The 24,313-nt window shown below is 35.3% G+C and overlaps 1 long non-coding RNA gene across 1 annotated transcript in view; it reads right to left on the bottom strand.

Annotated features, from left to right (window-relative positions):
- The window catches only part of LOC123545575 (uncharacterized), a 45,485-nt gene extending 44,995 nt beyond the window's left edge, over positions 1-490 (bottom strand). Inside the window, exon 1 of the long non-coding RNA XR_008370058.1 lies at positions 187-490. This is a non-coding gene — a long non-coding RNA (uncharacterized LOC123545575). The remainder of the gene's footprint in view (positions 1-186) is intronic.
- Positions 491-24,313: the final 23,823 nt, after the last annotated feature.

The following is a 24,313-nucleotide window of genomic DNA, read 5'->3' on the forward strand; positions in this document are numbered from 1 at the left end:
TGCAGCTATTAAAAGGGCATTTAAAGATCTAACAGGGTTCCCGTTCACTACATATGTATGTTTTTCACATATAAATATAATGATCTGAAACGTACAGAAAATTGCTTCGGTACATATTTTCACGCAACCAAATTGCCGACCAGGAAGATGCTAAAATGTTTTAAATCAAAATGACAGCGAACTTACAAGCAATCAATCCGAAAGTAGCTTAAACATGAACAGTTTGTGGAATTCTAGTGTTTATTTTTAGTTGTGTTGGGTATTACTCGACTGGTTCCGTGTAAAATATTTAACGCGCAAGTTGAAGTTATCAATCGGTGGCACTAATACCCAAATCTACCCAAATCCTGATAGGAATGATCAAATCTTCGTAGATTATGAATATTTATAATATATTTCAAACATAAATATATCATTTTGATGTATTATAATGATAATTAACTAGAAAAATCGGCGTTGAATTGAAATCGCTCAATATTTGTAAATATCACAGTCAAGTATTCTTACATAGGTGCTGTACGTAAGAATAATTGACTGTGATATTTACAAATTTCCCTTTTTGGAGATGTATGAATCTCTTAATTTCATTTACTTCAAAGCTATGGAAAAAAATGAAAAGAAAATTATATCTTTATCATGATTGATGAATTATATTAACGTTTTTTTTTTTACAATCATTGTTTTGGATCATAAGCCCGACGAGAGGCAACATTCATTTTCAGGAGTTCAGGATTTAAATTTTCTGTAATTCAAGTCGTGAAACGTGATATTCTAAGCTATTTTAATACAAAACATACCATATATTGATGAACTTCGTGCGGTTACGTCGAATAAAAATGGCGGCATCCATCACGTTTTCGGTTGCAGCGCCTACGAGTTTAAAGGTGGATAATCAGATTTTGGCCATGTAACGGATTTGTTTGAAACGTTAGTATCTGATCATTTACACTCATTTATGTTCACTTAACACTTATTACAAATTAGATTTTCACTGGAGGTATTTTTAAAATTTCATTTTCCTATCCTGGTTGCCCAACCAAGATAGAGTTATTTTATCATAAGTATAAATTTGATAAACATACTTTGCCTAAGGAAATGTATAAATATTAGACATATTGTAATATATTTGTAAAATATTTGCATTAAAAATTATGTATTTAGATGGAATTCATTAGAAACGCAAGTTTGAAAAATTATTATTACCTCCCTTTGCCTATCTTGGTTGCGCAACCAAGATAGATTGGAAATAAATGAATTCAGAAGCTGCACACAGCTTTTAAACTTGCATTTTAGTTCAGATTGTTCAATAGTTGATATGTCTATCAAATGCAAATGTAAAACTAGACATTGTATCGAAATAAAAAGAAATACCCAGCTTTATATATACTTTCATATTAAAGGGGAGTAATTACAAAATTTTATAAAAATAATAAAATATACATTTCAAATAGGAATCTAACTCTATGTAATCGGTCTTTTTGTTCCTTAAATAATTCTCTACCAGAATATACAAAAAGTAAAAAATGTCATTAAATGTTGTTTAAATGTGATTGACCACCTTTTTGAATGAAGAGCAGTATTATTCTAAGGCCAAGAAATGGACAGGAAATATTAGTTTCCGCTTTTGTTTACATGGACCCCAAAAGAATCTGTTTGTTCACTTATACATGCATTCTTAGAAAGAGACATTTTTGTTTATTCCGCACTGGAAGTTGATATTTTAAATCGACACTGCTTTAAAATACACTACCTTACCATCAATATTAATTCCCAACAATTTGTTTTACGCACGAACTGAGTGTATAATATAGTTTAACCTAGGTTTATAGAGTACCATTCAATGCCTGTGTACGTTCAATGTGGCAGAATGAATGCCGATCGTGCTCTGTTATGTAAAGCATCCAGACGATTCAGATTTTGTTTACGCTAGTAAAAAGTCATTGCATGCGTTTCTGTTATTTCATGTACGTTTTTATACGCTAAAAATTCAGCAGACATGCGTATATGCATTATTTCAAAGCGTAATTTACGCTAATACGCATCTTACTTGGAGCCCTGTATAGTTGTTACACAAAATACTGTACAGTTCACATTAAGCATATAATAACATTTCAGGCTCAAAACATTGGTGAGGCCTAGCATATACTGCATACTTGAGGTAGTGTGTAACTTACGTATAGTCGCACAATTAATACACTACAGGTAGGTTAAAAATGTAATTAGCTTACCAGTGCATTACTCATACATATTTAAGCACAGCAGCACAGCACAGCACGCAAGACACATATTATTGTCTATTAGAGTCTGTAAAGATTAATTGTTATAGGCAATATTTAAGAAAAAAGCAGTGATATCAAGAAAGACTACCATTAAAATTTTATGACACACTATTTAATTCAAAATATTAACAAAGTGTCAAACATGACTAAACACTGAATGAGCCAAAAGCTTTACTACCTTTGAACTGATAACATAAGGCCAGAGTTTTTATGCCCCCGAAGGGAGGCATATAGTTTTTGAACCGTCTATCAGTCTGTAGGTCTGTCAGTCTGTCCGCATTTTTCGTGTCCGGTCCATATCTTTGTCATCGATGGATGGATTTTCAAATAACTTGGCATGAATGTGTACCACAGTAAGACGACGTGTCGCGCGCAAGACCCAGGTCCGTAGCTCAAAGGTCAAGGTCACACTTAGACGTTAAAGGATAGTTCATTGATGGGCGTGTACGGTCCATGTCTTTGTCATCCATGGATGGATTTTCAAATAACTTGGCATGAATGTGTACCACAGACTCAGTAAGACGACGTGTTGCGCGCAAGACCCAGTACCGTAGCTCAAAGGTCAAGGTCATGCTTAGACGTTAAAGGATAGTGCATTGATGGGCGTGTCCGGTCCATGTCTTTGTCATCCATGGATGGATTTTCAAATAACTTGGCATGAATGATTATGTGTACCACAGTAAGACGACGTGTCGCGCGCAAGACCCAGGTCTGTAGCTCAAAGGTCAAGGTCCCTGGCTTAAAGGTCAAGGTCACAATTGGAGGTTAAAGGTAAACAGGGCTTTTTCCCTGTCTGGTCCATAACTATGCCATCCTTGAAGGGATTTCAATATTACTTGGCACAAATGTATCTCATAATAAGACGATATGTCATGCACAACTTTCAGACCCCAGCTCAAAGACCAAGGTCACACTTGGCAGTGAAATGTTTACAAAGCATGAACCGGGTCTGTTTCGTGTCCGGTCCATAACTCCTGTCTTTCATTAAAGGATTTTAATATTTTTTGGAACAAATGTTCCCCATGACGAGACGATGTGTCATACACAAAACCGGCAGACCCCTAACTCATAGGTCAAGGTCATAACTGGAGGTCAAAAGTTAGTAGGTTTTTTTTCCTGTCCGATCCAGAACTCTGTCATCCATCAAGGATTTTAATATTAGATAAAATATATAGAACCCTAGCTTAAAGGTCAAGGTCACACTTTAAGATCAAATGTCAATGGCATCTTTTCCTGTCCGGTCTATAACTTTGTCATGCAACACAGGATTCAAATATCAGTTTGCACATATTCCCCTGGATGAGACAATGTGTTGTGTGCAACACCCGAGCCCTCTAAGCTGCAAGGTCAAGGTAACACTAGGAAATCAAAAGCCAAAAGGGTTTTATTCCTGTCCAGTCTAACTCAGCAATCCTTAAAGGGATTTTGAAATTACTCGGCACAAATATTCACCAACATGAGATAGAGTGTCATGCGCAAGCAGCGATTTTTTCCTTCTTTATAAGTGGGAGATTATATATATTTTCAAATAAGTTCATATAAGTTTAACATTGCATGGGCTGGAGGGGTTTGGGGTTCAAGACCCCATGTGTCTGTGCTATTATATACATATATAGGTCTATTAAGTAAAATATTTGGTTATGTGTCTGCCACTATTATATACATATATAGGTCTATTAAGTAAAATATTTGGTTATGTGTCTGGCACCTGTGCACTGCACCAGTGATATTTAATCAAAATGGTAGGCCTACAACTAGAACAGACGAAAGATCAACTCAAAGATGCTCGGTATCGATTCAAATAATTTCTTAGGCCTAAACAACAGTGTAAATACACAAAACATTTAGATTTTACATAAATATAAAGGTGAATTTACCTTAGGCTTAGCTGTATTATATCACAAATGGCGGCGGTGAAGACGCTGGGCCGGATGACGTCATTTTTATCTACGTCATCGCACGTGTTATGACGACAGAGCAGAAACATCTTTTCGAGGCGCCTTATAGACTCTACATAAGTTGTAAGTATCTAGATTCTAAGTTTCTAACTGATAATTTATTATTATCAAATTTGTTAATATTATATAGATCTACTATCGTAACAATAGTAGATTTACTAAGTAAATGTCCTCCACAAATATTTTCGTGATTTTCATGACATAAAATAGATCACATTAAGAGCCTAAATTTTGTTCCATCTAATCCGTAGCAGTGCTTTTTTTTTGGCATTAATCCCGCTTTTTTGTAAGATCCATATCATCCTGCCAATTTCAGAAAAGCTCACCGAATGGGCGTTTGCATCAAACGCAGGTAGTAAATAGACGTAGCTGTCACTAGCTATCGGTGAGAGGGTAGATCTAATACTAATACAGTATAGTTTGCTCCGAACAAACATATATTTCTATCGGTCTTGGGAAAGCAACCTCGTAAAGTGTTAGTTACAAAAGTGAAATATTGCGGGAGTTTATTTCAGGATAAGTCATAGTTAGTGTTCGAGAAATCGGTCTGCATTGTGTTTATAGACCTGTGAGGGATTTGTGAACCGAGCGAGCGTAGCGAGCGAGGTTTCAAATCTTCTCACAGGTCTATAAACACAATGCAGACCTATTCCAAGAATGATAACTGACTTCCCTACATGTTTTTTTGTTTTCCCATAGGCCAGTTGGTTTGGTTTTGAAAAAACTTTAAAAACGTTTTGGGGAAAAAAAACAAATGTTAAAAGAAGGAGCAAGCAAAGGTGTCCCCAATTTATGGGAATATTTAATAAAAAATGCCCAACTTGTACAAACCCTGTAAATTTTTTTGTAAACCCAATTAGATCATACTTTTTGTATTGCGTAAAAAAACCCGTGCCCATTTGGGAAATATTTCTCCTCGGGATAATCATGTTTTTGTCGGGGTAAATTAATTAAAAATTTGACGCGAAGGGGTTTTTTTTTTTTAATTTTTTTTAAAAAGAAACTTTAATTTTATTTGTTCTGAAATTTTGACACTTAAATATACATTGCCGTAAAAAAAACTTTGATATATTTTATCATTCATTATAAAAAGGCCCGAGGGCACTCTTTTTAAAACATGCTTTCAGGACATTTGTTATTTTAAGCCCCAAAGTCTTTTTCCCAGAAATTTCCCTTTCTTTCCCCACAGGTATGGCCATTCTGTAAAGGCGGTGGGAAACCACTTTCGGACGGATCGCTTTTGTATCAGGTGGTGAACGCGATAGAGCCCACTTTTTTTGGGTTAATTTTAAATAAATTGCACAAAAATTTTTAAAAATAATAAGTTTTCAATTCCCTTTTTCAAAAAAAACCCTTTTTTTGCACCATTTATTTGGAAATTTACACCCCCTAAATTGGGGGAAAAAAAATGTGTTTTTACCCTTTGTAAACCCCAGTTGGAGACTATTTTGGGGGGGGTTCAAAACTTTTAAAGACAATTTTTTTAAAAAATTTATATAGGATCTCATTTTTTTTAAACCAGCTTTTGGGCCCCTTTTATATCGGAGTTATGGCGGGAAAATTTTTTCTTTTTTGGGGGTTATGTTATTTCAGTTTTTGGGGGGAATTTAAAATTTTAGGGGAATTATTTTTTTTAAATTTTCTTTTTGCCCCCAAAACTTTTTATAGAATTTTTAGAAAAAATTACCCCTAAAATAAAATTCGGTTTTCCTTTAGGGGAAAAAACCCTATCTAGCACCTTTTGGGGGTCCTGCTTTTTTGCACAAAAAAAAGGGCAAAATTTGCGGGAACCCCGCGGGTAAACCCCAGAAAAGATCCCCTTTATTTTTTTTTTGTTTTGCCCAAATTGTTTTTGAAATTTTATTCATTTGATAGTTGTTTTTTTTCCCGAAGAATAGCCACATCACGAAAGGGGTTTGTCCTTAGGTTAAAAATTTTTTTAAAAAAAAATTTCGCAGATTTTTTAATAATGTTTTTGTGTAGTTTACTAAAGAGAAGGGGAGCGTTTATTTGGCCCTGACGGCCCTCTTTGAATAGAGGGAAATTTTCCGGTCAGGTTTTTATTTTTGGTACTGGTTTTTTTATCTGGAATTAAATTTGGCAAAAAAATTACCATTATAATAACTGGGGTTTGTTTTTAATAGTAGCAGGGGTACAAAATTGTAATGTCACTTTTTAAATTCCCATCCCCGGTTTGGGGGGTTTTTTTAAAGATTTCATTTTTAAAAAATACATAAATTTTTAAAAAGGGGTTTGTTTTTAAAAGGGAAGAGGGGAAAATCCTTGGTTCAATTTCTTATAATCGGAATTCGTGGTTTTTTTTCGCTTTCAACAAAAAATAAAAATGCACTAAAATGGGGGGTTCAAGGAACCGGGTCTCAATTACTTTAGAAATTTTTGGTAAAAGCTTTTTTCCCTTTTTAAAAAACCCCCGGGGTTTTATATTAAAATTAATTTTCCCGGGGAAGGGGGGGGAAAAACCCCCATTTATTAAATTGTTTTGAATTCCCTGTCTCAAAATTTTTTAAACATTGCCCTGTTTGTTTTTGGATTTTAAAAAAAAATTTCCAGAGGGTTTAAACCCAATTCCTTTTCCCAAGGGCAATTTCAAAGCATCCCAATTTTTTTTTTTTTTTTTTAACATTTAATTTTGTTTTTAAATTTTTATGGCCCAAAAAAGACTTTTAAAATAGTGGGTTTTCTTTAAACCCCCAAAGAAGCTTGTTTCTTGCAAATAAAAAGGCAGGCCATCCTTCTCAAATATTATTTTTTTCAGTTTTGGATCCCGGGTTATTTCACATTTGGGCCCCAAAAAAGAAAAACCCGAAAAATATTTTGATGTTTTGGGGGAAAAAAGGGAAAAACCGGTGAGGGTTTTGGCCCAAAAGGCCTTTTAACCCCAAAATTTGCCCTTGATAACTGACCCCCCTTTTTCCATGGGGAAATAAAAAATTAAAAGATAAAAACAAAATCCCTTTGGGAAATTTAAAATTTTAAAAAAAATTTTGCCTAAATTTGGGGAATGGGGATATTGTTAAAAAGTCCATTCCCCGGGGCCTTTTGGGGGGAAAAATATGCGTTTTTTAAATTTCAAATTTAAAGATAGATTTTGGGGGGAATAAAAAAAAAACGGGTTTTAGTTCCCTTTTTAACTAGGAGAAAAAAACCCGTTTTTTCAAAAAAAAACTCGGGGGAAATTTCCTATAAGGGGGTTTAGGGGAACAGCCCCCCGGATCTCAGTCCCGTTTTTACCCAAGTTCGTTATTAATTCAATTTTACAATATTCCCATTGTATGTCCCGGACCCCAAAGAAAAAATTGGCACATTTTTCCGGGTTTTATTCTTTATTTTTATAAAACACTTTAGAGCTGTGGGAAAAAGTTTAAAAAAAATTTTCCGTATTCTTTTTAAATCTTGGATTTTTGTGAGGTTTTATCAACGGGGGTTTCTACTTTTTTTTTTAAAACAAAAAACCAAGCGGGCAAGGTTTTTCCTAGAATGGGTATGATCTTTTTTTTTCACATTCAAAAATTTTGGGGGAAAAAAAAGCACCTGCTCGTTTTTGTTTTTGTCAGTTTTTTTTTTTTAACTTTGAACCCCCCTTCTGGGTTTTCCGCATTAATATCCCTGCTATAATAAAAAAGTTAAACATTTACACGGATAAATAAATTTAAGAAAAAATTTATTTTTTTTTTTTTAAAAAAATTTTTTGTTATAAAAAAATTTTTAAAACCTGAAACATATGGGTATTAAAAATTTAAATTGAAATTTTTTGGGGGCAACGGGTGGGCCACAAGTTCTCCCAAACATTAGGAAACGGCCCTTTCCCCCCCTTTTGAAAATTATATTAAAAAAAAATTTAACCTATTTTCCGAAAAAAAACCCAATTATAAAAATTTTTAAAAAAATTAAAAAAGAAAAGAAAAAAAAAAAAGCCCCAAAGTATGACGGGGAAATAAAACAAAAGGATAAATAAAATTATTTAAAAGTTGGGATATGTTGTTGTATTGCTATTTTTTTCCTTCTTTGGAAAAATCCGGGGGGGGGTTTTTTCCGGGGGGCAGCTAGGGGGGGGGGGCAAGGGGGGGGGTAAAAAATGGTTTTAAAAAATTAATTGGGGCGGGTTTGATTTAAAAAACTTTTTAAAAAAATAAAAATGGTTAGGTTTGTTTTTTTTTTTTAAAAATAAAAAACAAGTCTTTCCGTTTTTCCCCCATTTTGGAAAACAAATTTTGCATTTCTGATAAATTTTTTTTACCCCCCAAAGAAAATAAAAATTCCCGTGCGCTTTGATTTTTTGTTTGGGTTTTAACACCCATATGTTGCGCCATTTTCCTAAAAACCCAAACCCCTTTGACCCTAAAAATTTCAAAAATTTTGTACTGTTATCCATCCCTTTCGGGGTTTTTTAATTTTTTTTTTTGTGTCATGGATAAAAACTTTTCCCCCCCCCCCCCCCCCCCCCCCCCCCCCCCTTTCCCCCGTGTTCCCAGTAGTTGACAAACATTTTTTTTTTTTTTTTCAATCAAGCAAAAATTTCCAAAAAAATGATTTTTTGGCTTTGTAAACCCTAACCCTCCCCCTTCCTTTGGGATTTTTCGGAAAATACTAAACCCTAACCCTAAACCTAACAAACCCAAACCCGAGAGAAAAAATATTTTGACGTAAATTCACTTTTTTTTGTTTTAAAAAGTGCCCGCCCCACTTTTTTTTTAAAATGCTTTGCTTTTTTTGGTTGCGGGATTTTTTTTTTTTTTTTTTTTTGCATTGGCAAAAAAAAGGGCCGGAGGGAAATTTTCAATAGATGGACAAAAGGCAAAAGGAGTTTTTGGTTTTTTTTTTTAAAACATCAACAATGGGTTATTATGAGGTTCCGAGAAATAAAGGAAAATCTTTTGGGGCTTGAAATTAGTTTTTTTTTTCTAGATAGTTTTTTTTTTTAAACAGTTGCTTTAATCTAATGAAAAGGGTCGTCTAACGGGGGTTTTCACGTTTTTTGTGTTTTTTGTTTTGGGGGGGAAAAGATAAAAACCCAAAACCCAAAGACAGGGGAAAAATTCCCAGGTTGGGGGAGATTTTTTCAAAAAAAAAAAAAAAAAAAAACTAAAAAATTTTCGGGAAATATTTTTGGTTGGGTATATTTTGGGGAGGGCAAGAAAAAATTGTGGGGCAAAAAATAAAACCCATTTAAGGGGCCGCCTAGCAAAAATGAAATTTAGAAAAGGGCCCCTAGCAGCTTTGATTTTTTAGCAGCAAAACCCCGGGGAATTCCAATCCCTCCCCCCCCCCCCCCCCCCCCCTCAACCAAAATTTGGGTGAGAAGGGACCTATATTTATATTACTAATAAAAGGACAATTTTTTGGAAAAAGGAAAAAAAATAATTTTTTCTCACAATTTAGACCCAGAAACATCCCCAGGGGCCCAACCATTTCACACCGTTTTAAAAATTGTCCAGGGGGGGAACCCCCCTGACCTTTCCAGCTAAAAGAGGGGGCAGTAACCCCCCCATTCCCTTTCAAAATAAAAGGGGGGGGCCCAAAAATTGCACCGGGGGGGGGCCTTTCATTTCTTTTCCTGTATTTCAAAGTTTTCCCAGGGGAGTTTGGGGGATACCCCCACCAATAAATGCCCCCAGGGGGACCCATTTCATACCCCGAAAACCCAAACCCCACCCCCTAACAGGGCAAGGGCTCCCCTTCCCCCAATAACCTCGCTTTGCACCTTTCGGGGGGGGGGTAAACCCAATTCTTTCCCGGTTCTGGGACGGGTTTTGCCCCCCCAAGTAAAAAAATTTCGGGGGATCGGGCGGGAGCATTTTTTAGCTGTTTTTTTTTTAAAGCCTTTTTTTTTGAAGGGTTTCAATTGTTTAAACTTCTTAACCTTTGGTTCAATGGAAACTTTTTTTCAATCAAAAATTCAGCCCTTTTTTAAAAATCCCTAAGATTAAACAAAACTACCTTGAGAAATTGCTCGTTAGGATAAAACTAAAATATGTTTTGAAGTTTCCCCTTTTTTAAAAAAGCCCCAAAATGCTTTATTTAAAAGAGAAAACCCAGATGTTTCCCGCTTTTCAGATGATGTTATGACCCCTTACATGGTATAGAAGCATAAAAATTTAAATTGAAATTTTTGCAAATAAAACTAAGTATGGTTAATAACCCCAAAGGGGAAATTAAAAAAACCAATAGTTTCAATAAAAACCTTTTCTGGTATATTACCCAATTTTTCCAAACCCTTTTGAAAATTTTTTTAATAAAAGGGGGAATTGGCATTAGTCTTGAGTTTTAAAAATTTTTGATCTACTTTTTAAGTTGCAGGGGAAATTTGGAAAAGTCAAAACCCTAGGTTTTTGTTTTATCGAAATTTCCGGGTTTGCGGAAAGGGGGGTGGAAAATTCGTTGCCCCCGTTTTTAAAAGGGTATTGAAGGTTGTCCAAACCCGTATGCCAAGGGGTTTTTGGGGCCAGTTTTAATAAAATAACTATTTTTTACGGAAAATTAAAGTACAAAAAAACATTTGGGACAGAAGGGTAAAACCCCCGGCCCAGACCCGTTTTCCCACACTAATTTTTGAAAACTTTATGTAAAAAAAAAGGAAATTTTGGTTTGCATCGAGAAACCCTGCGCTCGTTTTTAGAACTCGTGCATTTTTCTCGAACAAAAATATTTTTTGCTAGAATAGCTTTTTTTTGTATCTTCCCTCCCCAAAAATCCCTCTGGTCAACGTTTTTGGTCCTCTGCACGGGGAATAAAATTTTGAAAAGGGTCAAGTACCCACAGCCTCTAGATTTTGGAGGGGCCCCCACCCCCCCCCCCCCCCCCCCCCCCCCCCCCAAATTGTTGGAGAAAAGTCCCCATAATTTTAAAATATTTATTTTTGAAAAGGGGGGTGCCCCTAAAAAAAAATTTGGGTTTTTTAAATTTTCCCTGCGTAAACTTTAAAAAACCCCAAAAGAAAGCGCCCGTTATCTTTTAAAAAAAGCTCAAATGAAAACCCTTCATCATTTTTAATATTGTTTTAAAAAAACTTTTTTATTGAAAATGAATTTATTATGGCCCTGTTTGTACGATTTTTTTCGATATTTTAAAACTGAATATAAAAAAAAATCGGGCCCCGGCGTTTTTTTTCGGGGGGGGAAAATGCCGCATGTATGGTTTTTCTTTCCCGTGGCCCTAAATAAAACAAACAAATTTATTTTCACATTTTTTAGTTTCCCGACACACTTTTTAAAAAAAATTATAACATACAAAAAGGGAAAAAAGATTTTTAAAAATGTCTCCCCTACTTTGGAAAGTCATTTAAAATATCGGAATATGTAATTGTGACCGTGCCGTTTGATAATTTTTTTTTTAAAGGAAAAAGTGGCAAAATGGGTAGAAATTGATATTTTCTAAAATTTTTTCGCCCAAACGAGTTTTGAGATGTATTCAGCATAGTATATGCAGAATTTTCCACTCTCGGAAACTCCTCCCTTTTAAAAAAAAACTCCTTACCCCGGGTCCAGAAATTTAAATTTCCCCCGTCCAATTTTTGGGGGGGGGTTTTTTTTTTAGGAATTTTTTGGTTTGCGTTGGTTTTTTTTTTTAAATTTTTTGGGGGTGTCCGCCGCCTTGAAAATTTCTCCCCTTTAAACCCCCCTTGGGAGGTTTTTCATGAAACTTGGGTCAAAAATTGATCACCTCATAAAGGGAAAAATTTTTGGTTAGAACCCAGAGTCACCCATTTTTCGGCTAAGGTCAAGGGTTTTTTCAAAACCCCAAAAAAAAATCAAAGGGGAAAATTTTTTTTGGTTTGACCCTTTCCATTTCTTTTGGTCCGCTCGGGTTTCCTCCCCCCCTTTTAAAGGGTTAATAAAGAAACTTAAAATCACTATCCCCTTTCATCAAAAAGTGTGCAAAAACCCCATAAAGTCGGGCCATGCGGTTTCAATGCCCCCGGGTTTTTCCCAAAAAACCCTTTTTTAAAGTCAAAGGGTTTTTAAAGGTACCATTTTTCGTGGCCCCGCCCCCCCAGTATCCCCTTAAAAACCCTTTTTTTAAAGGGGAAAATTTATGAAAAGGGGTTTTAAATTATAACCTCATCAAGACGATGTCCCAGAATTTAAAGGGTAAGCCATGCCCGGGCTAAAAGGTAAAGGGTCAAAAATAAAGGGGTAAAAGGTTTAAACCCTTTCCCTTTTTGGGTTTTCCGTCTTTGATCTCCAAAACCCCCTTTTTGAAGGATTTTCATAAAAACTTGTTTTCAAAGGATCACTCATCAAGACGTTTGTGCAAAATTTGATGAGTCGCCTTTTGGCCGGTAAAGGTTTTCAAGGGTCCCAACCCTTGGGTAAAAGGTTTTTGGAACCTTCCTTTTTGTGTTCTTTCTGTTTTCCCCAAAAACCCTTTTGAAGGATTTCATTAAACTTGGGTCAAATTTACCTCATCAAGAACTCATGGGGGCCCCAAGGCCCAACTCAAGGCCCAAGGGTTTTTAGCTTGTATCTCCAAAACCCCCTTTTTTAGGATTTTCAGAAATTTGGAAATTAAAATAAATCCCCCCACCCGGACGATGTGAAAATTTATGGGTCGCCAGTCTTCAAGGTCAAGGTCACAGTAAAGGGGCCAAAGGTTTACCTTTCACTATCTGTAATAGTGGCGGGGGTTTTTTAGATTCTTCAGACTGCCTTTTTAAATTTTATCAAGCAATGGCAATGTTTGCATTTCCCCAAAAAGAATTACTATTCACGTTACAAATTTTATAGTGTTGATGGGGCTTTATCATTTTTTTTTTTTTTTTTCAAACCTGATTGTTTTTAAATTTAACAAAATTCCCTACAGTACTGTGGGCTACAAACAGTAATTTATCGGGGCCCCTATGTTAAGGGAAAAACAAAATTAAAATAAAATGAATCGCTGTTGTGATTTTTAAAAATTTTTTAAAAAATGGAAAAAATAAAGCAAAATAAGTTGCATTTTTTTTTGGATCGGACCAGCCCTTTATGAAAAACCGAAAGGGCAGAAGAAAATTGGGTTTTTAACTCCTTGGGGACGGGAGGGGGGGGGGCCGGGGGGGCTTTTTTTTTCCTCACCCCCTCATCCCCCCCTTTGGCCCCCCGGACTTGCGGTTAAAATTTAAAATTCCTCGGCTTTCTTCAGATTAAATAAAAAAAAAAAAGGGGAAAAACTCTTGTTACGGAAAAGGTGGAAAAAACCTTTAGTTCCCAAATTACCCTGCAAAATTTCTTGAATACAATGGGAAAATATTCTAAACCTTATTTTTTAAAGTTTTTTTATTTCCCAAAAACCCCAAAAACCCCCGTAACTCGGCCCAGAAATTGATACATTTTGGGAATTCAAGACAAAAAAAGAAAACAAATTCCCGGGGAGGGCCAAACCATTTTCCCTTCTCACATGTTAAATTTCTTGTGGCGTCGGAAAATAGCCAGTGGCCAAGGATTGATGAGGCCCGGGGTAGGTTGGGAATTTAAAAATTTTGGGGAAAAAAATTTTTTATCTTTAAAGGTTTTTTTTTTTCTTACCCCCTTTTTTCCGTAGGGAAAAAAATTTCAGGGGGAAAATTTTCTGTTTTAAAAAGGTTTGTAACAAAAAAAATAAAGGTTATTGAGGGAAAAACCCAAGCCATGTCGTTTTAAACAGTCTGAATATTCTCCTTTTTTGCCCCCTGTTTTTGTTTTTCCCTTGTCCACCCCATTTGCCCATCTAATGGTCGATCATTTTAAATTTCCAAAAAATATTCCTAAAGGGGGCCGTTTTGGAATAGGGGAAATATTTTTTTATGTAGGAATAAAAAGGGACGCCAAAAGAAACCCAATTTTTGAAAAATAAAAACAAATTTTAAACCCAAAAATAAAACCCAATAATTTTTAAATTTTAAAATATTTATTCACCCAATTCCCTTTTTTAAAAAAAAAAATTTCGTTTTTTTGTCCCCCGTTACAGCCCCGCGGGTAAAACAACCCCCTAAATGTCGCACCCCCCAAATTTAAAAAACAAGATTTTTATAATTTTAACCCTTTTCATTGTTTTTTTTTTTTTAGTTTTTATTTTTTTGAAATAAGTTTAAAATGCTATAGTAAAAGGATGTTTTAAAACTTTTTTAGCTTTTTTAAAAACCCAGTGAAAAAGCCCTTACTCGTAAAATTCTTGAATTTTTTTTCCCGGAAAGAAGGACTGAAAAAAACCCCCCCTTTTATTAAAAACAAAAAGAAATTTTTGTTAATCAAACCCAGCTCGATTCCCCTAGTTTCTCGTGTTTTAACACACATGACAAATGTCTTTAAAAGCACGGGTGCTGACGTATTTTTGTTTCGGGGGACTGAGGAAAAAATATACTTTGGGTTTAAACCCCTTTAAAAATTGCTTTTGCGTTTCCGATTTCAGCCAAAACGGGCTTTTTTTCGGGGGGAAATTAAGGAAAACCAAAGTCGTCATTGCCCGTCTGGTAAATTAAAAACTTTTAGCATAAATAAATTAAAAAAATACCAAAAAAGAAATAAAAAAAGGGAAAAAAGGTCATAAAAGTTTTAAAAATTCCGGGAAAGCTACTGGTAGTCCCCGTCAGGGTTTAAAAAAAAAACCAAAATTTCCTTGATTTTTTTTCATTCGGTTAAAATTTCTAAAACCATTTTTACTAAAAGTTGAAAAAATTCCCGTTTTTAAAACTCAATTTCACCCTACACGCCCCCAACCCACGCGGTCATTATGGCCCAAAGAACCATGGTAAAATTTTAACCCTTTAGTTTTCCCCCCCAAAGAAAGTACAGTTTTATGTGCCTGAGTTTTTCCCACGTTTTCGTTTTTTGGTGGGTTTTCCAACGGGGCCTTTGACCCTTAGTGAAATTGGGGGAAACGGCAAATTTTAAAAGGCAAATCTAGTATTTTCCCGACAAAACTTACCCCGACGATCAAATGAACTTTTAAAAATTTTGGGGGGGCCATGCGTGGTTTTAAAAGTAAAAGTTTGACTTAATGACGATGCAGTTTATAGTTTTAAAAACCCTACGACCTGTGAAAAAAACATATCCCCTTTTTTAAAATTTTAAAAAAAAGTAGTTCAAATCTGTTCTGTGGGATTTTGCCCTTGAGAAAAACGGAAATTTGCTCGTGAGTCGAACATGCGTTGATCGCCGTGAATAGTTTGTTTGGAAACGTTTAAGAAAAATGCTAAAATTTGTAAAAACCCATTTTTAAAAGAAAAGGGACATACAAAAAAGGAAAAAAATATAGATTCTTGGGTTTCTACTTTTTTCTGTTTTTGGGTTTACACTGAAAAAATTTAAAGGGGACAAGGGGCAGGATCGACTTTTTGCCCCCGGTCCCAAGGGTTTAACTAATTAAAAAACCCCCACTGCGGCAGCTGTCGGGTATAGATTAAACACCGGTACTCCAGTCATTCGAGTTAGTTTTTTCGATTTCCCTAGTGTAAAAAAAGTTTTTTAAATGCTTTCTGTCTCCCGTGATAAGTCTCGGGGAAAACCTATTGCGCGTGTTCACAATAAGAATTAAATTGGGCCCGGGTTTTTACAAATTAAAAAAAAATTTTTTGAATTAAAATTTCGTACTCAAAAACTTTTTTTTGAACAAACAAAAAAAAATCAAAATTTTTTTTGTTTCATTGTTGAAATTAAATACCAAAGTTTACCCTGAACCCCAAAAAAAAAAAGCTTCCCCTTCCCTTTAAAAATGGAAAAAGGGAAAGAAGCTCAATTGCTGAATGAAAAAGGGGTTAAAGGTTAAAATAAATACATTAAATTTTTTAAATCCCAAAAGCATGATTTTTTTTTTTTTTTTTTTTTTAGCTGGCCGACAAAGGTTAAAAATTTAAACTAAAAATTTTCCCCCTTGGGGGGGTTAAAAAAAAAACAGACAACTTTAAATTTTTTTTTTTTAAAAAAAACCCAAAACCCCCTACATTGGGCGGGAAAATTTTTGAATTTCCCAACATTTTGTCTTTCGGAAAGAAAAAACATTAAACGCCAAAGGGAAAAATCGGTTTTGTCCCCCCTTTTAACTTAAAAATTTTGGTTAAAGTTTTGGGATGCCCCCGGGTATCAAACTAAGGGAGATACTGGATTTAAAAATTATAGATATTTTAAAATTTGGGGAACATTTTTCCCGTTCTGGGGGCAAATTTCGAATAGTCGAGCAAAAACTGTCTTACAGACGCTTTGTTTTATAAAGTTGGGAAATTAGGGAAAAAAAAGTTTTTAAAAAACGAAAGTAAATTTAAAAAGAAAAACTACAAAAAAAGATTTTAAATTTTCGTACGATGTTGATAATGAGTCGGACACTGTCCGTGTATATCAAATTTTGGTCTAAATCGATTTGATTTGCTTTCAATTTAAACGCCAACAAACGTTTTGAAAAAACCCAAAAAAGGGTAAAAGAAGAATTTATTTACCATTTTTATTAAAGGAAACGATTTTCTGTTAATTTGGGTTTTTTTTTACTTCTTTTGGGACAAAAACGCAAGGGGTTTTTAAAAAAAAAGAAACTTGATTTTTTTCCCGAATTTATTTTTAAAAATCCCCCGTTTATCTGCTTACGTTTGCTTTGAGAGTGGTAGTGCGTCACGGGTTTCAAAAAATGGCCAAATCTAAAATAAGGGGATGTTTATTTTCCGGGCCCTTGAAAAGCTTTTTTTGGGGCCTAGCGATATTTTCGTGAAAAATGACCGTCCAAAAAACGTCGACTGTCGATTTTTCGTCCGGTTTTAAAATAAATTTACCCATACACGGAGGGAAAAATTTCCAAGTGTCATTTCAGGCTCCGATCTTAATATTTACATGTACTGCAGTGTGTTATCTATTTTATGGGTTTCTAGGGGGTTGGGTGAAATTTTAGTCACCTTTTTAAAAAATTCAAAAATTTTTTAAAAAAGGGTCAAATATCATATTTTTTTTACTAGTGTACAAATGTAAAAAAGGGGGTTGTCCCCATATTTCATTTCAGATTTTTACCCTTTTCTCATAATGATCTTAAAGTGTTGCGTTAAACGAAACACAAGGTCTTTCTATTTAAAACCCAAAAAGAAATAACCCGAAAAAAAACATTTTTTGTTATAAACTGCGCAATATATGGAATTAACTTGTTTTTTACATAAGCTTCAAAAATGGGGCTACGTTTTTAAAAGGTTTTTTTAAAGAATTTTTTCTTGCTTTCAATAGTTTTTTTTCAATTTTTTTAATTGTTTTCAAAAAAGGGGTTTTTTTGAATTAATGTTACTTGTTTCCCCCTGAGGGTTGAATGTTGGGAAAAATTTTTGGGTGAACAGGAATAAAGATAATTAAATTTAAATTTTATTATCTTATTAATATAAATCCAAAACCGGAACAGGATAATTTTTTAAAAGGGCAGACTTTTTTTTCCCCACGTTTAATTTTCGTGGATTACCCGGGAATTTGGGTATATAATGGGCTATTTAAGACTTTGAATATAATCGGGGACGCGTTTTTCGGGAAAAAAAAAAGCATTCTGAATGTGTATTTTATTATAAAAGTGCAATAAAAAAATTTCGGGATTTTTTTTTTTTAGATGTAATTTTTTAAAAAAATAATTTTTCAGCAAAAGAGTGTTTTAACCCTAAATTTTTGCATTGGGCGGGTTTTACGCGGGCGTTTATAACTTTCGAGGGCGCAGCCCGAGTGAAATTATTTGTACGAGTATTTTTCCGCCCGGTGTATAGATAGTGTTAAAAGGGCAAGGGTTTGGGTTTTTTTCAAAAATGTTTCGATTTGCCTCAGTTAAAAATTTCCGGAAAGTAACTTGAGAAAGCTTTGGGGGCCCAAAGATCAAAATTTTTTTTTTTTTTTTTGGTTAGGGTTTTAAAATTTTTTTTTAAAAATACAGGGGCAAAAAAGGGTTTGGGGGGCTTAGGGGCAAAGGTCGGTCACAGGCTCGGAAAAGGTTTTTTTAAACGGTTTCCCCGATGATAACTTGAGAACGGGTTGGGTGTTTAGGGTCTTAAAATTTTTTACCTGGGGTTTTTAAAAAAACAAATTTTTTAAAAACGGGCATTTATTGATTTGGAGTTTGAAGGGCAAAGGTCCCAAAGGGCACAATAAACGAAAAGTTAAACCCGGGGGTTGGCCGGGGGGGGGGACAAACTTTTAGAAGTTTTTGGGGGCTAGGATAAAATTTGGAAAAAAAATTTATTTTCCAGGGGGGGTTTTTGGTTTTGAACCCGCAGGGACCCCAATGATTTTTTAGGGCAGCAATTTTAAAAGGCAAGGTCAGTGACCAGGAAAACTTTAAAAGGTTTTCCCCCCCCCCCCTTCAAAACGCTTGGGCTAGGAACACGAAATTTTTAAAAGGGAGGGGTTTGGGCATGACCCCGTAATTATTTTGGGTTTAAACCGGGGAAAGGGCATTTTTAAACCCTTTTCCCCCGAAAAAGAGAAAAGCTTGGGCCGGGTTTTGAAAACTCCCTATGGGGTTGGGTCATGACCGAGATGACCCCTATTGATTTTTAAAGGGCGTAGGTCAAAGGTCAAGCAAGTTTAGCTTTGATATTGGGTTTGTTCTGTGGGCAAAGGCCGCCCGCTTAGCTCCGGGGGGAGGTTTGAGCGTCGGTTACGGGACGCCGGCCGGGGCGTGGTTCAGCATTTTTTTTTCCCTTTTTTAAAAAAGTACCCCTAAAAAGGGCTTTCCCCAAATTAAAAATGCAATCTTTTTTCCCCCAATTTTCATCCAAAAAAATTCCCCAAAAAGGGCCAAATTAAGTTTGCCCTTTTGAAGGGTTGCAGAAGGAAAAAATTTGTTACGTTGACATTCCACATGATTTAAAAATTTAAAAAATTTGGTTTTATGAAATTTTTATGCAATTAAAAGGGAAAAAGCATTCTAAAAGAAGTTAGTAAAATTTAAATATAAAAAAATTTCCCCAAACTGAGGGAAAAAAAAATCGCATTTTTTCCCCCCTTTATCCGGGGTTCCCGCCCTTCCCAAAAAAAACAAAAAATCACCGGAGTTCGATCCTGGGCGGGGTGTATGTTCTCCGTTTGGGCGGGTTTTAAAAAAACGAAAATTGCTGGTGTTTTTAAACCCTTTGTCCTTTCCCCCTCGTTTATGTGGGAAAGTTGGCAGTTTCTTTCGGGGAAAAAAGGGGGATATGGTACGAAAACAGGGGAACCCCGGTTAGGTTAAAATGCCCCGTTTAAAAGGGCTGAAAAAATGTGAATTAAAAAGGGGTTTAAAAAGAAAACAAAAGTGACAAGGCCATATTTTGGGGGGGTTTAAATTTGGGCACTCCCGTAAAAAACTCTTGTTCGTTTGTCTGGGGAATCCCCTTTTTTGGTCGTTTGTGAATACTTGCTGTAAATGGGGACAAATTTAGTACGAAAAACTTTTTTTTTTATAAATATTCAGACACTCAGGGTTTAGAAATATTTAGAAAAAATTTTGGAAACTGAATTTTAAATTAAGATAAAATTGACCCCTGTAATTTATACCGAAGACCGTTTTGATGTCCCGAAAGTGCTAGGGGTTTTAATAGTTTTTAAGAAAACCCAATTGCAAAAACAAAACTTGATTAAAAATTTTAAACCCGGGCCTGGGCAAATCGAATTCTCTACCCCCAAAAGGGGAAGCATAAAAAATTGGTTTCCCTTTTCCGCTTAACTCTTTTAAATGCTTGAAGGGGTTTAAAAAAAAATTGGCACAAATGGTTTACCCCACCCCGGGGCGATGTGCAGAGCGCATATTTTTTGGTGTCTCACTTCAAAGGTTTACAGGGTTCAAAGGGGAATCAGTTTGTTTCGTGTCCTTTAACTTTTGAAAACCCCGCTTAAAGGATTTTAAAGAAAATTGGGAAAAATATTTACCCTTTCCCAAACGAGTGCAGAGCGCACGTTTTTGGGGGAATCATTTAAGGGGAAAGGTCCACTTTTGGGGCCAAAAGGGTTTATATGACTTTGTTTGTGTTTATTGCCTTTCTCTTGTTTTTTTGGGGAGATCCCTTTTTTGTTCATTACGATAAAAAAAAGAATAACTTTCCCCTTTTTGTTGTAATACTATAAATGGCTTATTTTTTTTTTTATTTTTGGGGGGCCCTGGGAAAAAACCGGAAACTTTTTTGTGGTAAAAAAGGGGTGGTACCTCTGATATTTGGTGTATTTTGACACCTTTTCCGGGGAAAGGGTTTTTATGCCCCCGGGATTACTGATGCGGGAGGCAATTGTGATTGTCCTGTCCGTCCCTTCTTCTGTTCGGTTGTTTCCCCCTCCCCCCCGTCCCCTACGAGGAACCAAATGGGACCGTTTGCTGCATCAATACCCCTTAATTGGGAAAGAGCGTTACTAATGCAGATGAAAGTGACCTTCCCCACTTCAGGACATCACCTGACCCCAGTTTGACCGGGCCTTGGGCCCCCTTTTTTGGGCTTGGTTTTCTTTTTTTTGGGCCTCTCCCTTTGGTTTAAACCAAAAAGGGACCGTTTGTCTAGCACCAATACCGCAAAAAGAAAAAATTGATACCCATACAAGGGAACCTGTGGGAAATTCCCCATCTTCAGACATCACCCCGACCATCAGTTTACCTTTACCCGGCCCCCATTTTGGGGCCTTGGTTGCTTTAAAGGGAGGGCCTTTGGTTTAAACCAAAAGGGAACCCTTTCGTTTTTAGCACAATCCCCCTTACCCAAAAAGGAAAGGGACTAATACAGATGAACCCCGTACCATTCGTCTCTTCAAAAATCACCCGACCTCGTTTAACATTGACCTCGTTTTTGGGTTAGGTCGTTTTTACGATAAAGGGTGCCAAAGGGGGGGGATTTAAGCGTTTTTTGAATGCAGTCCCTTTTTTGGATTGGGAAATTTTTTTTTTGAATTTTTCCCTTTTTTGTTCCTGGGCCCTTTTTGGGTTTAAAAAGTCAATTTTTAAATTTTGCTCCCCCTCCTTGATGTAAAAACCCGGGGTTTTTTTTCCCCACTTTTGGGTTTATTTTGTGAAAATTACGATTCGGTACATTTTTAATTACATTCTATTGTTTTTGGAAAACCGGGGAAACATGTATTAAAACCACAACCCCGGGCCCCGAAATAAAAAATATTACTAAAAAACATAATGAAGATTTTTTAAACCCATTTTTTAATTTTCCCTTATTACCAAAAATGATATTCCCAAAAAAGTTTTATTAACTTTAACATTGGTAAACAGGGCACAGTTTTAAAAAAAATAAAAAATTTCGTTCGGGGTTTTTGGTTACAGGTTTAAAACCCTTCGGAGTACGGATGGGGTACGAACGTTGTGCAAAATTTCAAGGGTGTTTATCCCTGTATATATTCGTCCCCGAAATTAGAAAATTTTAAAACATTGCGGGGTTTTTGGGTTCCAAAATATAAAAGAAATTTCCCAAAAACAAAACAATCGCACAAGTTAACGCGATTCTTAAAAAATTCCCGGGTGTTAAAAAAATGAAACGACGCTGAAATTTAAAAAGGAAAAAAAGGGGAAAAAGCGACCCTTGGGGAACTGTACCCGAAAAAATTTTTTGATTTTTGATTGATCTTTTTTTATTTTACAAGAAGATGTTTTTTAGAAAAAAGACGCAGAAACCCGATGTCAATCTGCGCGAATAAAATTTGTCCCCAGGGGGAAATTTTAAAAAAAAGGGTATTAAACCCGCAGAAATTGCCCTGTTTGCAACTATACTTCTCCGTTAAACATGGGCGGAACCCGTGAAAAAGTGTTTTTTGAAAAAAGTTTTAAAAAGGGTTTTTCCCTTTTAAAGCACCCCACAATTTTCCCCTTTCCCTTTTTACGAAATCGAGATATTTTCCCCCCCCCCCGGCCCCCCCAGTCGGTCCGGCGGGTTTTTTGGCATACATGTATTTTTTTTTAAAAGTTAGGCCCTTTAGGAAAAAAATACTTCCAAATTGTTTTTGTTTAATCCCGGAAAATATTTTTATCAACAATAACCCCACTCCCCCTTGTTAAATTAAGATCTACACAATTTTTTCGGGAAAAACCCTATTTTGGGGGGGGAAAGTTGCACGTGTTTTATGATGCGGCAAGGGGGAGGGCTGCTTTTAAATGCATAATGGGGGTCCTTGGGCGCTTGTTTTTCTTGTTTTTTTTGTGGTTTTGGGCCCCCGATAGGGTCGTCTGAAGGGCATGTTCCGATTCAAAATTTTACCCCCAAAATTGGGAAAGGGAGGAACCCCGAACAATGCCCAGAACAAAATGGCGGGAAAGATTAAAGGGAAACTTTTATTTCCCAAAAAAAACAACTAGAGAAAAATAAAAATACCCTAAAAAAATGACCAAAAAAAATTCGTTGAAGAAGAAATGGGCACTATTTTGGGGAAAAAAAAAACGGTTGGGTTACCCCCGTCATAAAGTAAATAAAGGGCCGGGAAAACCCGGCTTTTAATAAAATTTATTGCTTATCACTATTTCCCTTTTAATAAAAAATTGAAACAGAAAAAATGTAAAAGTACAGCCCAAAAAAATAAGCAAAGGGTCGGTCCACAATTTCTTACAAAATAGTAAAGGCCCTTTAATAGAAAAAATTTAAAATAATAGGGGGGAAAACAAAAAAATATGAGGAAATTTGTGTTATTAAATTTTTTTAAAATTATTTTAAATCACCCACAGTTTTTAAATTTTTTTTGGCCACAAAACTTGTCTTTAAGAGTAAACCCACCGCTGGTGACAGCCTATGAGTAATAAAGGGGGTTTTATAATTAGTATATTTTTTTTTAAGTTGGGCAGTGCGTCAAACGGGGAAGGGTAGTAAAATATTTTTTCTCGTGAAAAAAAAACAACACAAAAATTAAAGGCCGGTTTTTTTGGGGTTGGGATGAAAAGAAACATTTATTTAAAATTTTTACGCTAAAGTACTTTGGGGGAAGCGGAGGTCCCCTTTTTTTTGGGTTTTAAATTGAAAAAGGAAAAAGGAGAAATTTGCAGAAAATGCTGGCCCCGTTTTGTTTCTATGCAAAAAAAAACTACTCCGCAGGGTTTTTTATGGGGGCCTAAAAGCCCGGCCCAAAGGTTTTGGCCCAAAGATTATATTCGGTGCTTATGTGCTTTTAAAAAGGGAAAGGTGAATTTAAAAAAATAAAGGGGTTAAATGATTCGCTGATTCTTGGTACATTTTTAACTTTTTTCTCTTTCCCAAAAAGGAAATTAAAAATTTTTTTTATTTTTTTTTGGGGAAAAAGTGGCCTTTGGTCTTTTTCAAAGGGCCAGTTTTAAGGATGAAATTTAAAAAAACTGTGGTAATACTATACAGCCCCCCAAATTAAAATGATGCCAAGAAAACCAAGGGGGGTAAACGGTTTAAAAAAATAAAACGTCGGGAATTCAAGGTGCTTTTTTTAAAATGTCTTTAAGAGTAAAATTTTCATGGCATGGGAAAAAGAATATTTTATTAAAAAGGACCCGGGCAGGTTGTTGTAATTTCTAAAAAAAATGCTTGTTTGGGTTGTCTCGTTGGATTCATTTCTAACGCAATCTTTTCCCCGCATTTGAGATGAACACTTTGTTTTTCCCGTGAAATTTTTTCGGCCGGAATTACGTAAAAAAAATATGGGAAAAAAAAAAAAGGATTTAAAAACGTTTTCACATGATCTATAATTTTTGTTTTGCATTTAAATTTTTTTGAATTGGGGAAAAAATTCAAAAAGTAACAGGGGATTTGATGGATACGCGGTTCTTTTTTTTTTCGGCCCCTTTAAATATTCGAAGGTTTTTTAAAGGGCCATTTGATTTTAATTAAGTTTTTGATTGAATTGTGTTTAAAAATTAAAAAAACTTTATAGTTGCCTGTTTTGATTTAAGTTTATTCAAAAGAAAATAAACAAATTTTGCAAATGTTTTTAAAACTGGGATTCCAAACTTTGGATGCGATGGAAAAAAGGGAATTTTTAAAGAAAAAAAACTCAAAAAGAGTTGAAATATATTTATATTTATTTCATTGGAAAAATTTCTTTTTAATAAGAACCCGCTTCCCCGTCTGAAAATAGAAAAAATGTATGTAAAACCAAGTTCGAAATACACAAATGTAGTAAAGGGACGACATGACGTTGAGTCATTTTATTTCTTTGGGGAGGGGTTTGGGGAAAAAGTATT

The sequence above is a fragment of the Mercenaria mercenaria genome, chromosome 3 (assembly GCF_021730395.1).
Source record: "Mercenaria mercenaria strain notata chromosome 3, MADL_Memer_1, whole genome shotgun sequence".
Taxonomy (NCBI): Eukaryota; Metazoa; Mollusca; class Bivalvia; order Venerida; family Veneridae; genus Mercenaria; species Mercenaria mercenaria.